Here is a 14766-nt window from a genome sequence, read left to right on the forward strand (position 1 = left end):
GCCTCAGGCTGGTTTACAGGAACAGGTCAATTAGCCTGCGCTGAAATTCCTGGGAGGTTCCAGCGTCTCCTGCTATCTTGCACGTCATCAGCGGCAGAGTCCCCTTCACTCTCAGAGGGTGAAATGACCCAACTGGGTCCTTGAGAAGGTTCTCTCCTTTGGGTAGGACTCTCAGGTAATCTGTCACTAGCTCCATGAGCGCTGGAAACCATACTTGTGATTTCCATATCGGAACTACTACTATCAGTCGCTGCTTATCTGCGTACTTTTGACAGTACCCTGCTCATAATCCTGAATGGTGGGAATGCATAGAGAATCTCTCTTCTCCAATCTTGTAGAAAAGCATCTACTCCCGCTGCTGCTGGGTCCAGCCTCCAGCTGAAAAATCTCCCTTTCTGGGCGTTCAATGTGGATGCAAACAGGTCTGTGTGCACTAGTCCCCAGCGTTCTTCTATCTGTCGAAAGATCTCTGTCCACCATCCAGTCGCTGGAGTTTGCTAGATGTCTGGAGTTCCAGTTCGCTACTACATTCAGCAAGCCTTGTAGGTATTCCGCTACTACAGAGGTTCCCGACTCTAGGCAGGAGTGTCAGAAGTCCTTGGCTATCTCTGCTAACAATTTGGACTTCGTCCCTCCTAAGTGATTGATGTATCTGATGAAATGTTGTCCATCCGCAACAGAATATATTAATTCACTTTGTCTTTCGTAAAAGCCCTGATCGCAAATGATCCGGCTAATAGTTCTCAACAGTTTATGTGCAGTCTGAGTTCCTCTGCACTCCACCTGCCTCCTGTCTGTAGTTCTCCGCATCGGGCTCCCCAGTCTGCTCTGCTGGCGTCTGATTCTATTACTATGTCTGGTCTCTCGCCTTAAAATGGCCCTCCCGTTACATGCCTCCATGTTCTGTAACCACCACTCCAGTTCTGTCCTGGATTCCAGCTGGTGGTAGCGTAAGCCCTGCTGAAGGTGTCCTTTCTTCAGCCGCTGGAGGGCTCGGTAATGCTTTGGCCCTGGGAATATCGCCTGAATCGACGCTGCCAGCAGGCCAACTACATGCGCTGTTGTTCGCAGCGAGATAACTGTTTGGCTGAGGCAGATCCTTATTTCCCTTTTTATGTCCCTTATCTTTCTGTTCGGGAGTTCTAGCGTTGCCGTCCTGGTGTCTATTACAAAACCTAGGAACTCTATTCTCTTTGCTGGTCTCATCTCCGACTTCTCTCGGTTCACTAGGAACCCAAGGGAAGACAAGAGATTTGTCTCCCAGTTGGTCTGGTAGAGGAGCGTATCTCTGCTGTTCGCCATAAGCAGGATATTGTCTAGGTAGATAATGATCCGGATCCCTTTCTCCCTGATCGCTGCTGCTACTGGCTTCATAGGTTTCGTAAACGCCCATGGCGCTGAAGCTAGTCCGAATGGCATTGTCGCAAATTGCCATAATCGCCCGTCCCATTCGAACGCTAGGAAGGGGCAGTACTCTTCTTGAACTGGTATCGTAAAATAGGCATCTTTCAGATCTAGCCTCGCTAGCCATTCGCCCCGTCGGAGCGTGTCTCTCAGCTGATGTGTGCCTTCCATTTTGAAATGGTTATAGACCACCCAGCTGTGCATGTCTTTCAGATTTATTACTGGTCTCACCTTGTCTTTCCTTTGGACCAATAACATATTGCTTATGAATCTCGGCTTTGTAAGTCACGGTTCGATAGCTCGCTTTGCTGCTAGACTCTACAGCTCTGCGTCTAGCAAGTCTTACTCTGCTAGCGCTGAAACTATTGGGCGAGGGGTTTGGTGCTGAGTTGGGGTCTGTGTAAACTCTATGCGCAATCCCTTGGCTGTTTGCAAAACCCAAGCGTCGCTGGAAAGCATGCGCCAGTTCTCCCAGAACCTCGCTGTCCTCCCCCCTACTGGCGGATAACTGAAAATTCTCACCTGTGGGTAAGTTCTGTCCTCTTCCCTCGCCTCTGCTTCACCTTCCTCTAGGAAAACTGCCTCTTGGCAGTAAGAAAGTATCCGGTTGTCTATTTTCCCAGTACTGGGCTCTGTTGGCTTGAGGCCTTCTGGATGTCTGGTATCGACCGGTCGCTCGGCCTCTATACCGACCGGTCCTGCCAAAAACTCTTCCGGGGAAGATCTTCTTTATGGAGGCTTGAGCCTTCTCTAGGGAGGTATAGGTCCATACAAACCTCCCCATTTCCTTCCCGAAGGTGTCACCAAATGGCAGCCCTTGCGCTGCTTCTCCTGCCTCGTAAGATGACAAGTCTCCCACTTTAGGTTCTATCTTGAGCAACAGCCCTCGTCTGCGTTCGGATGATGTTGCACAGTTGGCGTTTCCTAATAGGCATACCGCTCTCTGTGCCCAGTTTGCTAGCACTCCTGGGTCTACTTCTTCTCCTGTGTCCTTCGCTCACTCAGCCAAATCCATGATTTTAGCCAGCGGCCCGGTTAAATCTAGCACTTTCTCCTGTCAACCTCGCCATGAGCGGTCGATCCCCTTCCTGGGGTCTCTGTTGGACTTGGTAAAAAACAAGCATCTTGGGGTCTAGCGCTGGCGCTTTTGCCACTTTCCCTGGCAGTTCCCGCTTAGGGCACTCTGTTCTCATTCTCTGTCTCACCTCCTTCTCTAGCTCTTTGCGCAGTCTTTGGGTCATGTATTTCGCGACCCTCGGACAAGGCACCCATTCGGAGGATTTTGTGTTCTGGATGTCTTCCGGGTGAAACCTATCCGAAGTCTCCTCCTCCAAGTTATTGGGTGCTTTCTGTCTTTTCTTGGGAGGTGGCAGACTTCCTTCATCTCCTTCCTTATCTGCATCCTCTTGTGAGGAGGTCGGAGAGAGGATAGGTTCCTCTTCTGGGAAATTCTCTTCTGTATCACCCATATTATCATCCCCTGGGTAGGGGGTCACGAGGCTCGGCACCCCTGACTTATTTATGAAGGCTTCTCGTAGCCTATTAATCGCGTTGATAGCCTCTGGGCCCCTTGGAATCACCCCTTCTGTCTGGCCCCGGGGGTCAGAAGAGTTCTTGCTCTTCCGGGCCTCAATACACACCTGTGGGTCCTACGGCATGACCCTTGTGGACGTGCTTGCCCTCGGTGCAGTTTTGTCTTTCTGGCTCAGAAATAATTCTATTGTCTCTAGTCTCTCCCTTGCAGGGGTCTGACCCCTTGAGCCACTGCCTCTGAGTGAGTCCCCCAGCACTTCCTTAAAGCTATATGCTAGGTCTTCGGAGTAAGCTACCTCCTGCTCCTCTTCACGCCATTCAAAATCAGCCATGATCTTTCTGTGCTGTCTGGTGCCTGTCAATACTTTTAGGTGTAGTGGCACGTCCACTGACTCACTACTTCTGTAAAGAGGCAGCACCTCAACCGCTCAGCAGTCTCTCAGTATTTAGGGCTTTAATCTGTAAATTCTGATGTATTGTATGAGTTTTTTGATGCACGTGGTCTTTGCCGTACAATTTTGTTCTGTGAGCTTGTCTTACCACTTCTCTGGTGCCTCCGTAATTATATCAATGGTCGTAGCTGTATTGAGAGGCTTGCCGTATTGTGGCTCCTCCCCTGCAAAGGCGGGGGCTCTGAGCTCTCTTTAACCTCACTGCGGCATGTCGGGAAAGCCCCTCTCTCGCGAGGGTGTGGGCTGCCGCCTCAGCAGCGAGGGAAAATCCTCCTCTCACCAAGTGGAAAGCTTGCTCCGCATCTGCGAGAGTGGCGGCTGCTCGCTCGGGGACGGGTCGAGCGCAGCCTGAGCTGTCTGAGGCTGCCTGAGAACCCCTGGAGTGCTGGGTAGTGTGGCACGGGGCTGTCGGTGCCTCTGACAGGCTTCTAGTAAAATATTAAATGCTGCTCGTCGCCATACGCATACATACCATACTAATTGTTAAATACTGTGAACCTTTTAAGCATCTCAAATTACACTTGCTTACATTTCTCCATTAATTGCTGCGGAGCTAAGGTAAAAGGGTACTTCTCTCTGGAGAGCAGGAAAGAAGAAGAAGAGCACAGGAAGGGGAAGGACTAGGTCACGTGACCAGGACACTGGGGTTACAGGGACCTAAGACTCATTGGACATGTAGTTTAAAAACCTTAAAAAAATGTTATTTCAATGAAAAGTTTGAAAAATGTGTTATTTGTTGAAACTGCCGGAGAGTAGAATAAATAGAAGATGAAGTGTAAGCTCGCCTCCGTCTTGACATAGAATCAAGAGCTCCCTGCGCTATAGCAGGGGGAAATCTTCATTGTCGACAGACTAATTTATGTATTCAGTGCGAATGTTCGAATCGGCTGTTTGAGCAAGCACCAAGCGGTATATATATAATTAGAATTTATTGTAAGTGATTGCTTTTCTTCTTTTACTATTTTTGTCATTTAACCATAGAACACAAACACACCCCCAAACAGAGAGGGTTCGGCAAGCGAGCAAAAGGCAAAGGCGAATGCATGGAAAAAAAAACATCCTCTAGATAGCCACTGACCCTCTTGACCCCACAAACATTCCCTCTCCTGGTGTTATCATTCTGGCTAGTAATGCCAATCCTTCCTGATATACAAAATCGTAGGTTCAAGGATTAAACAAAGGACTGTAGTCATAAACACTGTCCGCGTGGTCTTCGCAATAAGCCGCCATAGGGTCCCATCCCCAAAGAAGTAAAGTCATTAGAGTTCCCAGGCCACCCCCGGATGCTTGGCCTATGCAAGTGCCCATGCCAGCCTAATCATGATAGCGTACTATCTGCACTTTCCAGCCTGTTAACACTTTCCAACCTCTACAAAACAAAAGAACAAACCACAGCAGGTGTCCACTGCACTTTACAAAGCATTCACTGTCAGAAAAATTATTTATGTGTACTAATAGCTAAACATCAATTAGACTGGGTGCAAGGTGTACTTGCATCCACGGTTACCATAGCACATGGTCTGTGGGTGCCCCCCTACAGCTTCTATAGATCCCAGAGGCCCTTGACTGGCCAGGACCTACGTCGCCCTGTGTCAGTGGCAGCCTATGTCAGCGGCAGACTCACAGCAGTCGCTCTCAAAGGAGCGGGACGCATGTCAGAAGGGGCGTAACATTGCCTGCACCAGTGCATACCAGGCAGCTACATCTGTACTTAATTCTCTCATCCCCTGTTGTACTGCTCTGTGCTACGCAGTGGATTTGACCAATGCCCAGCACTGTAAGACACCCGACCGAACTTCAATTCTGGGACCTTCAGCCGATGCAAATGAGGTCTTTCATCTTCGTGTGATGTGGTGTGTATTTTCCCAGTCAAGTATAACCCCAACAAACCAGCTTCTGGGGGCCATGTGTCCATCTGTATCCCTCCCCTGACCACCAATCGGCTGTCGCCTGCCAGAATCTTCCAACAACGGGGCAGGCTCAAAACACGCGGAAGAAATCGGCAACGGTATGCGCATATCTGGGCAAGTCTGTTCCCCGGAACAATGATACTCTGGGGGGGCAGGTAGGCTCGATTTGCGATATATAGTTGGGTGACTTTAAATCTGGAGTTCCTGGAGACCTTTTTAGTGTATAGTAGTACACTAGACCATTCAGCATCTGTAAGTGTTGTGCCAAGGTCTCTTTCCCATTGGGAGCGTACAGCCAATGCTGGTTCACTAACTAAGTTTGGGCAAAAGCAGATCCTATAGTTTAGAAACCGTGTGTTTCCCCCCCCCTCCCCCAGCTACATCATAAATTGTCTCCAGTACTTGGTCAGTCTATATGCTCACGTATAAATCAGGCCACCTCGCCACTATGTTCCTCACCAAGCCCAAATGCATCAGGAATTTTCCATTATGTATGCCAGAGTTTTGCTTCAGTTTTGTGAAGTCCATTACTTTCCCTTCCATGAGCAAGACCCCTAATGTCACTATCCGGTTGCTCTCCCAGTGCCTCCTAAACTGTTTAACAGAGTCTGACCCGTTCCCAACCAGCCTCTCCAATGGTATATTGGGGGATAGGGGTCCCGTCATTTTCCATGCCCTATACCACAAGTTCGTGCCTAGTTCCAGAAGCCAAGGCTGGAGCAGAAGCAGGGCATCTTTAACCCACAGGACGTCCTTAAGAAAATACTGCTTGATCGACGACTGCAGTAGCGCTGTATCAAACAAAATTTAGTTTGCTAGCCAGCTAACTACAAACTACAATTGCCCTACCAGATAAGCTGTACTACCTATGCAAGGTGCTCAGTGCAATCCTATCCCCCCCCCCCCAACCCATGGAAATAATCCGGATCCAAGTCCATAATGCATCTCTAGGTATGATATGGAGTATTTTGGTGAAGTTGTATAATCGGTGAGGCAGCACCACCATTTTAATAAGGGCAGCTCTGCCCGCCACAGACGGGGACTGCCGTTTCCAGAATGACATGGACTTCACAGCATTGTCTAGGACCCTCTGTGTATTGGGTCTGTGCGAGGATACAAAATCATGCGTGACATTGACCCTCCGATATTTAAAGGTGTCTGTGTTCCATTGCAATCTCAGGTCGGTAACTGGTCCTGCTGCAAGGCAACGGGATCCGCCAGCAGGAAGAAGCAGGAGGCGTATGTGGATGTTTGAAAGCTCCTCTAAGTTGTCTATTAAATCTAAGATATATGGCAGGCTCACCTCTGCAGTGTAGAGAAAGAGAAGCATCAGTGTACATTGAGATCAAGTGCCTAACCCCATCAATCGAAATCCCTGCCTCAGCATACTCGGATCTTAAGAACCGAGCAAGCGGTTCCATGGGAAGAATAAACCGCATTGGGGACAGCAGGTATCCCTCCATGGTGCCCTTGTTTAGCTCCCAGGCTCCAGAAATGTCCCGGTCCTCACCATGGAGTGGGGTTTTGTGTGAATGAGTAACTTTTGTCAGGAATCCTGCCCCTATTCCACATTGTCTCAGTGTCTCATGGAGCCAGTTCCATCTCACTGAATCAAACGCCTTGACCGCGTCTAATGAGGCCACAGCACAATCCACCTTTAGGTGACTGGTTCTGTCTATCACATGATGAAGGCTCTGCAGGTTCCATGAAATGTTCCTGCCCGGGACATCCTCCGTCTGATTGGTATATGTATCTGATTGGTATATTTCAGGTTTCCAATCACACCCTTTAGCCTGTTTGCCAACAAAGCAGTAAGGATCTTATGATCCTGATTCACCATGGAGAGAAGCCTGTAAAAGGCGCCGTCCAGTGGTGGCTAGCCAGGCTTAAGAGCAGGCTCATTAATGGAGACTCTCAAGCTGACGGGCAGATGTCCCTCCTCGTATGCCTCCTCAAACATATCCAGAAGTCTAAGCACCAACGTACACATGTCTTATAGAATTCTTCCGGCAGGCCGTCTGTTCCAGTGGTTTTACCAGACGGTAAGGACTTTGACTGACCTGATTTCATCAAGGATGAGCTGGGTAATGCATCGTCTCTGCTTGCGCTCTGTCCAACCTGGGCAGATTAATCTGGGCTAGGGAATCTTTGACATCAGCCTCTCTGCCTTCTTACCCCATCGAGTACAGGCACTCTTAATATCTGTAGATGACTTCATTAATCTCACCTTGGGTTTTCACTATTTTCCCCCCTTCATCCCAGATGGCACAGATCACGTGCGGCTCCTCTCTGTGTGCATTGAGACCAAGTGCCTAACTCCATCTATCTAGAGCCTTGCCTCAGCATACTCTGATCTTAAGAACCCAGCAAGCTGTTCCAGGGCAAGAATAAACCGCATTGGGAACAGCGGGCATCCTTGCTACAGCCATGCCAGCAATTTCCCTGGCCTGTCCCCTTGCACATGCAGCCTCAATGTGTCAAATTTGCCGCCGTTCCCACTCCACCAGGCATTTCTGAGACAAAGCCGTTGAATCCAGAGCTTCCTCCCCTGCCCCTACATCTACCCGTTCTGATTGTTTCATCTCTGTTTCTGTGTTCGCTATGGCCTCTAGCATTTCCTTCCTAATCTTCCCATTTTACCAATAGCCTCCCCTCTCAGTACGGTCTTGAAGGCATCCCATAGAATATTGGTTTCCTCTACACTATCCGTGTTAGTCTGGAAGTACCCCATAATCATGTCATCGAGATGTTCCCTGAACACACCATCGTGTAAGGCTTTAGCACGAAGCTGCAAGGTGGGAATCGGCCGTCTGGGAGAAGACCTCTGCCAAGTGGCTATCGGTGGAGCATGATCAGAGAGAACCCTAGCTTTGTATGCTGTGGATAGGAACTCTCCCAAGGCATCTCGCCTGGTGAAGATATAATCCATGCGAGTGTGCACCTTGTGTGGCGCTGCATAGTACGAATACCCTAGTGTGCTGCCATGTGAGTTTCTCTAAATATCCACTAAGTTTAAGCTCCTCAATGGAGAAACCAAGGTTCTGGCCGGGGGTTGGGTTGTCTTTTGGTATTTGTCTGATCTATCCACAAGGGGATAGTGTACGGTTGAAGTTGCCCCGGCCCCTGAAATCCATGCAGCCCCATTATACACTGTCACTCTGGGATAGAGGGAAATGAAGAAGACGTTGGCATCATTGTTGGGAGGATAGGTGTTCCTCCCTGTTCTCAAACCTATGCACCAGCACCATTATCCCCTCTTCATCATGTTTGGACTCCATCAAGTGAAAGGGAACGGATGGTGCGACCCATGTGAGGACACCTCTGGCATACGTCGAGTAAGGGGAGCCATACAGTTTCCCTCCCCACTTTCTGGCTATCACCTTGTGTGTCTCTGCTTTGAGGTGCATTTCTTGTAGTGCAGTGTGTATCCCCATCCTTCTCAAGTAGGCTCTCACAGAGTCTTGTAATGTAGCCATTGAGGCCCCTCACATTCCAAGTGACTATTTTGAAACTAATAGCCATCCACCCACATCCCCCATGTCTCATCATTTCCCTCAGGCCTGCTAATGCCCTCTGTAGTACGGCCAAGTCATCTCCATGGCTAGTAAAATCTGGAACCCCCATGCGCATCCATTGCTAGTCTAATGCATGCTTCCTGACCATGTAAATGAGGCAGAGATCTACTAAAGTGGTACACATGAATGTGGGTTGTCTTACTGTGCAACCCTGGAATTTACCAAACACCCCAGTGAACTGAACAAACACACCCCGCAAAAGGTGTTGAAACAAGGAAAATAAGGGAGAACATAACCAACAACAGTCTCCTAAACCATAAACACATAGCCCAGTGGCATATCTTGCACTTGGGCCCAGCTGCCTCACCCGCTCCCTCTTGCCCTCCCACGGGTAGCGGACAGCATCAACAGGCATCTGAAACTTTGCATCCTTTGGGGGTGTGGCAGCTGCCAGTGCAGACGGCCATCCACCCAAGCCCTGGTTCATGCTCTGATGAATCAGTGTCCAGCTCACACATTCTGCTACTCTGACGTTGCCCTCAGTGCTTGTGTGGAAAAAGGGTCTGTCCCGTGCTTGCCATCAGTGTGGTATAGAGCATTGTTCCCCCTGCCTGGGAGCTGTGCAATTCCCCAACGTGCCCATCCAAGAATGCACCAAGGTTGTGGCCTCAAAGAAATGTGACCTGCCATTGTGAAGTACCTTGAGTTTGGTTGGGTAGATGAGCATGTACCTTATGTGCACTCTGCGCAGCCTTTCCTTGGTGGGACCGAACATTGCCTTGCGCCACTTTACCAGTACTTTGTAGTGTGAGGGGTCAGAAATGTGAGGCGGGCAACTTTGTAAAGAGTTTTTAACTTTAGCCATTTTATTAAATAAACCGGTTGGATAAACGCCTCACCATCCCTACTCTGACAAGGATTTCCCTGCCTAAAATAAACACTCTAACAAAAGGATATCTGACTCTATTAATTGTACAACAATTAAAGCAAAAAGGAAATACATGGCAATTCAATAATAATGTATAACATATGATCTGATTTACACTATGATCAATGTCTCTTTTCATAACATGGGTGAGTTTCCCTTCCCCAGATCTGAACAAGGGCTGTCTCCACAGTTCAAAGAAAACAAGGAAATCCGGTTTAGCACAAAGTTCCAATACAGTTCTTAAGGTTTGGTACTCGATCACATGATATTCTGTTGCTTCAATAAAGAATTTCAAGAAATCACAAGTTCCCACTCCTCCTGGAATAAGAACTCTCACATTTGTCTTCTCCAAGTAATCAATAACAATTGTCTTTGTCGGGATAATTGTCAAAACTTTTAGTTTCTGAGAGAAATAAACTATTCCAACTCCTCCTGGAGTAAGAACAGGTTTCACCTTTGTAGGAACAACAAATGTCTTATTCAGAATGGTTTACTGCAATTTTGGTTTAAAAAGAATTGTAATGTTTCTTCAACAAACTAAATGTCACAAATCAACATGAGTTGTTTCTGTTAGAACCACTCTTCAGCACTCAAATCAACTACTACCTGGCTCATTCCTTTGCCAGACTATTTTAGGTAAAAACTTCTTGCCCTACGGGTATACTCGCCTGCCCGTCTACTTCTTCAACAACAAAAACAGAAAAATGTGCTTCTAACATCTAAGCAGACCTAGGACCCCTGGCAGCAGCTCTACATCACATTGCCTGGTCATGATGTAGCACCCCTACGACAATGAATTCTACTCTAAAGGTAAGCCCAGCAGGGCTATTGTGATTTTCTTTGGAAGCTTCTACCATGTAAACATGGCAGCCACCATTTCCAGCACTCACCGGCTTCAGGGTTACTCACCTGGAGCCAGCTCCACTTTCCATCCATTGGTGGTTCACAATTCAAAAGGGCAATCCGGGGAGCCCGGCAGGCAGGTCCAGGCCCCCATACTTGGACCCTCTTAAGGCCCAGTGTCTCCTGTCTGACCTGTCTGGCTGTGGCAGTGGTGCCAGAGGGCTGCCCACCCCCATACCCATGTGCCGGACCTAATCATCCCAAAAAATGGGTAAACCGTCCTACCCTTACTGAACAATCTCGCGTTAGCCAGCAGAGGAGCATTGCATCAGGAACTAGGACCAACTTTGCGGGTAAGCGCTGATGCCCTCACTGTTCCGCCCTGCTTACTGCATCAGAAGCTATTGTCCAACCTTAACAGTCCTCTTGGGCCCACATGAGGCCTCCTAAAGCGCACGACTGTGCGCTCATGGGGAACATTGCTGTGCTAGTATGGTCGGCCACCTGCTCATAATAGGAATCTGGAATTTAAACCTGTTACTTCACAACACCCACCCGTCTGAATTCTGTGATCTAATCTGACATGGTACAGAGAAAAAAGGGTGACCACATTCTGTAGATTCTAGGAGACATACTTGGAAACAGCACTTGGAACCCATTTGACAAGTTTCAAAGTGACCACACATATTTTAAGCATGCTTCCGACCGTATAACAGACGGACATAGCGAACAAGGACACAGTGAGCCAGAATCACCAGGAAGGTAATATTTACTATATTTACTTACTGTTTAGCAGTGAGAACATATTTGAGATACTTCTGTGGACATTACATTATTCAAAGTCTGAATGTGTTATGTGTTCTGAGGTAATGCTGTTTCCTATTGAGAGCTTGGCTCTGCTTTCCCAAACACTGCTATCGATATGTAAACCAAGGTAAGTCTGGAAAAGAATCTTTCTTATACCACCACACTTGGCTTCTGTGAAAAACTCCTGAGCCAGGGTTCTACATATGGATGTCGGAATAACAGTGCTCCTTTGGGTACTGTAACCCCAGAACTATTGCATTGTTTTGTGTGCGTTTGAAACCAGACCGTACCTTTAGTAATGTTGATTAAAGAATTGCCACTGCATTAGTGCTGCCCCATGTTGTAGGGACTGTGGCAAGGAACAGGAATGAATTACTAAACCTCTGAATACTTAATGTTAATTTTATCAAAAATTACTCAACCTCTTCCCTTTCGGTGTCTAGATGTGCCTCCCTTGCAGTCCGTGTCTTGGACAAATAAGTTAGTCTTTGGAGACTATAAATAGAAACTTCCCACTGAGAGAGCTAGTGCAAGTATTCCAAGAGCAATTTATTTGTTTGTTTGTTTATTGTGCGTTTGTTAGGCGCTTATACAGTAAGTAAATGCTGTTTCAAAGCACCCACAGGGCAACAGGAAGGGAACATGGGATTGAAAAAAAAAATACAGTGGAAGAAAAAGGGACAAACCTACTATGCCTTGTGAGTATTCAGAATGTGTAAGTGCTGCAGGGGAGTGGGGGTGGGTGCTAGGGTGTCTGTGTTTGTGCATAAGCAGCAGATGAAGTGCATGGTATGGTAAGTGCTATACGACTTGGAACCACCTTTGGTAGAAAATTGCGGAACGTACCGGTTATAGAGGGACAGTGTTTAGTAAGAGAGTTACAGATAGCATGGTCCTCGTCCCCCGGTCTTGTGGCTGATGCAGAGGGATTTGAATTTAATCCGTGCAGCAACCGGGAGCCAGTGAAGACCCTTTAGGGCAGGAGAGATGTGGTCCCTCGGCTTAAGGCGAAAGATAAGTCTTGCTGCCCTATTCTGGATTAGCAGGAGGGGTCGCAGAGTGGAAGAAGTTAGATTCAGGAGGATACTATTGCAATAGTCAACCCTAGAGCGAACCAGGGCTTGGGTAACCTTGAGCTTCTGGGGGAAAGTGAGATAAGGGAGAATTCCTTTGAGAAGGAAGAGTTGAATGTGGCACTTCTTGGCGATGTCCTGAGTGTGAGGGAGGAAGGAGAGAGAGGAGTTGAAGCGACTCCAAGATTTTTGGCTTCAGATGAAGGAGCAGACGGAGAGCCCATAGAGGAGGGCCAGAGTGAGGGGAAGGAAAAGGGAGAAGGGGTCCCAATGGGAAGGATCTCAGTTTTGCTAGCATTGAGGCAGAGATAGTTGGAAGTGCACCAGGACTGGAGGGTTCCATGTAATAATGTCCCAGCAAAAATGTCGCCTGACAAAAAAGTTGCAGGTTTTTGCAGAGACGTTATTACATAGACGATGCAGGGAACACCCCTGCAAACCCAGTTTAAAAAACAGAAAAAGTTTTAAATGGGAGCGGGGACATCCCTGCAACCCGCCCCATACATAATGTCACCATATATAATGTCACCAATGGCTTTTCCCGGCGACATTATGTATGGGGACATTATTACCTGATATCGACTGGATGGCAGAAAGGCAGTCATGGATGATGGAAGGTGCAAGAGGGTTGGAAGGAAGTTTGAAAAATAGTTGTCATCTGCATAACAGTGGAAGTTGGCGGAGAAGAAGGAAATGATGCGGGCCAGCTGAGCAAAGTAAGTGTTAAATAGCCAAGGGGAGAGGTTGGATCCTTGGGGAACACCACAGGTGGAGAAGGAGGTAGGTGAGGAGAATGTGCCCAGGATGACTTGGGAAGAGCAGTCAGTTAGGAAGGAGCTCAGCCAGTCTAATGCCCGTTCCGAGATACTAAGGGTATCGTGGAGCCTTTTTATGAGGATGGAATGGTTGACCGTGTCAAAGGCAGAGGACAGCTGGGGAGTTGGGGTCCAGAGATGCGAGCAGTTCTTAATGGGTGTTCAGAAGCACAGTTTCCGTGCCTCTGGAAGCTCGGAATCCAGATTGATGGTCGTGGAGACCACTGACAAGTTCAGTGTGTGAGGTGAGTTGAGGCAAAGGCCAGCTTCTCCAGCAGTTTCTCCAGGAAGAGGGTGATAGAAATAGGGCGGTAGTTGGCTGGACAGGTAGTCTGCTGAAGGCTTTTTCAGAACGGGGCACACAAGGGAGTGCTTGAGGGGGGTGGGGAAAGATCCCGTGGCAAGAGTGGTTGCAGAAATTAACGCGTGCGGGGGCAAGAGAAAATGTTATCCTTGATGATGGTTCTGGAGGAACAAGGGGAAACCTGCTTGGAACAGACCTTCCTGGAGCAGACAACTATGGTGACTTCTTCAGGTGTGACAGGGGAGAACGAGGAGACGGAGGAAGGTGAACGGCCAAGGGATACAAAGCAGTGAGGGGGTTGGGTTGGGCGAGTGTGTAACAAGGGTGTTCAGGATATCCGGAGATTTTGTGGCAAAGTGTGTGAACAATGTGTTGCAGAGGGCCTGGGAAGGAAGAGGTGTGGAGGAGACTGCGGGCGGGTTGGCTAGTTCCCTGCAGATTTTGAAAAGTTCAGCCGTGTTGTAAGATACTCGTGCCTGAACGTGGGACCTTTTCTTGGCACAGATGGAGTCTGTATTGCCTTTGGACCAGGTAGCAGGCCAGTTTGTCAGAGGGTGAGGCTGAGGTTTGCCACTTCCGTTCCGCCGCTCCGCACTTTCGTTTAAAGACTGCAAGTTTGGAGTCGTACCAGGTGTTACGCTTTACGCTTGGATGCAGGTTTCAGGCGGATCCTCATAACTGGGGCAAGAATTTCAAGGGAATTGGTGATGGCCAAGTGGAGGTTGCTGAGAGCAGAGTTGGTGGTAGAGTCTGAGGTGGGGGGACAGGCAGGGATGAAGGTGGATGCAAAGGCAGCAGCTGACACTCGTTTCATCGGGCGGATGTTTGTACACAAGGTTGGTATGACTTTTGAGGGTGCGGTCAGAGAGCAGAAGAGAGCCTGGTGGAAGGAGAGGAGAGAATGGTCTGACCAAGAGAGTGGGGTGACTGCGGTGTGGGGGTCATAGTGGATGAGGGCGTCCAGAGCAATGTTGGTGTTGTTGGTACTCTTGTTCAGAGGGAAATTACCTAGATATATGTGTTGGGTTGTCCTTCCGGGCAGGACCAGACCAATATGCAAGTGGCCTTTCCTACTCTGGTAAGGCACAGAAAGCTAAAATGTGAGTGGAGACCTCTTGGATGGGCATAATCCTATAGAACAGGTATATGTTGCCTTGTTCATTCTCAGTAAATGGGCACCCT

The 14766-nt window shown here is 48.4% G+C and overlaps 1 protein-coding gene across 1 annotated transcript in view; it reads left to right on the forward strand.

Annotated features, from left to right (window-relative positions):
- The window catches only part of LOC138581063 (ADP-ribosylhydrolase ARH1-like), a 189122-nt gene that overhangs the window by 100253 nt on the left and 74103 nt on the right, over positions 1–14766 (forward strand). The gene's annotated exons all lie outside the window — the stretch shown is intronic.

Source organism: Ambystoma mexicanum, chromosome 3p (genome assembly GCF_040938575.1).
Source record: "Ambystoma mexicanum isolate Mex_15411 chromosome 3p, UKY_AmexF1_1, whole genome shotgun sequence".
Taxonomy (NCBI): Eukaryota; Metazoa; Chordata; class Amphibia; order Caudata; family Ambystomatidae; genus Ambystoma; species Ambystoma mexicanum.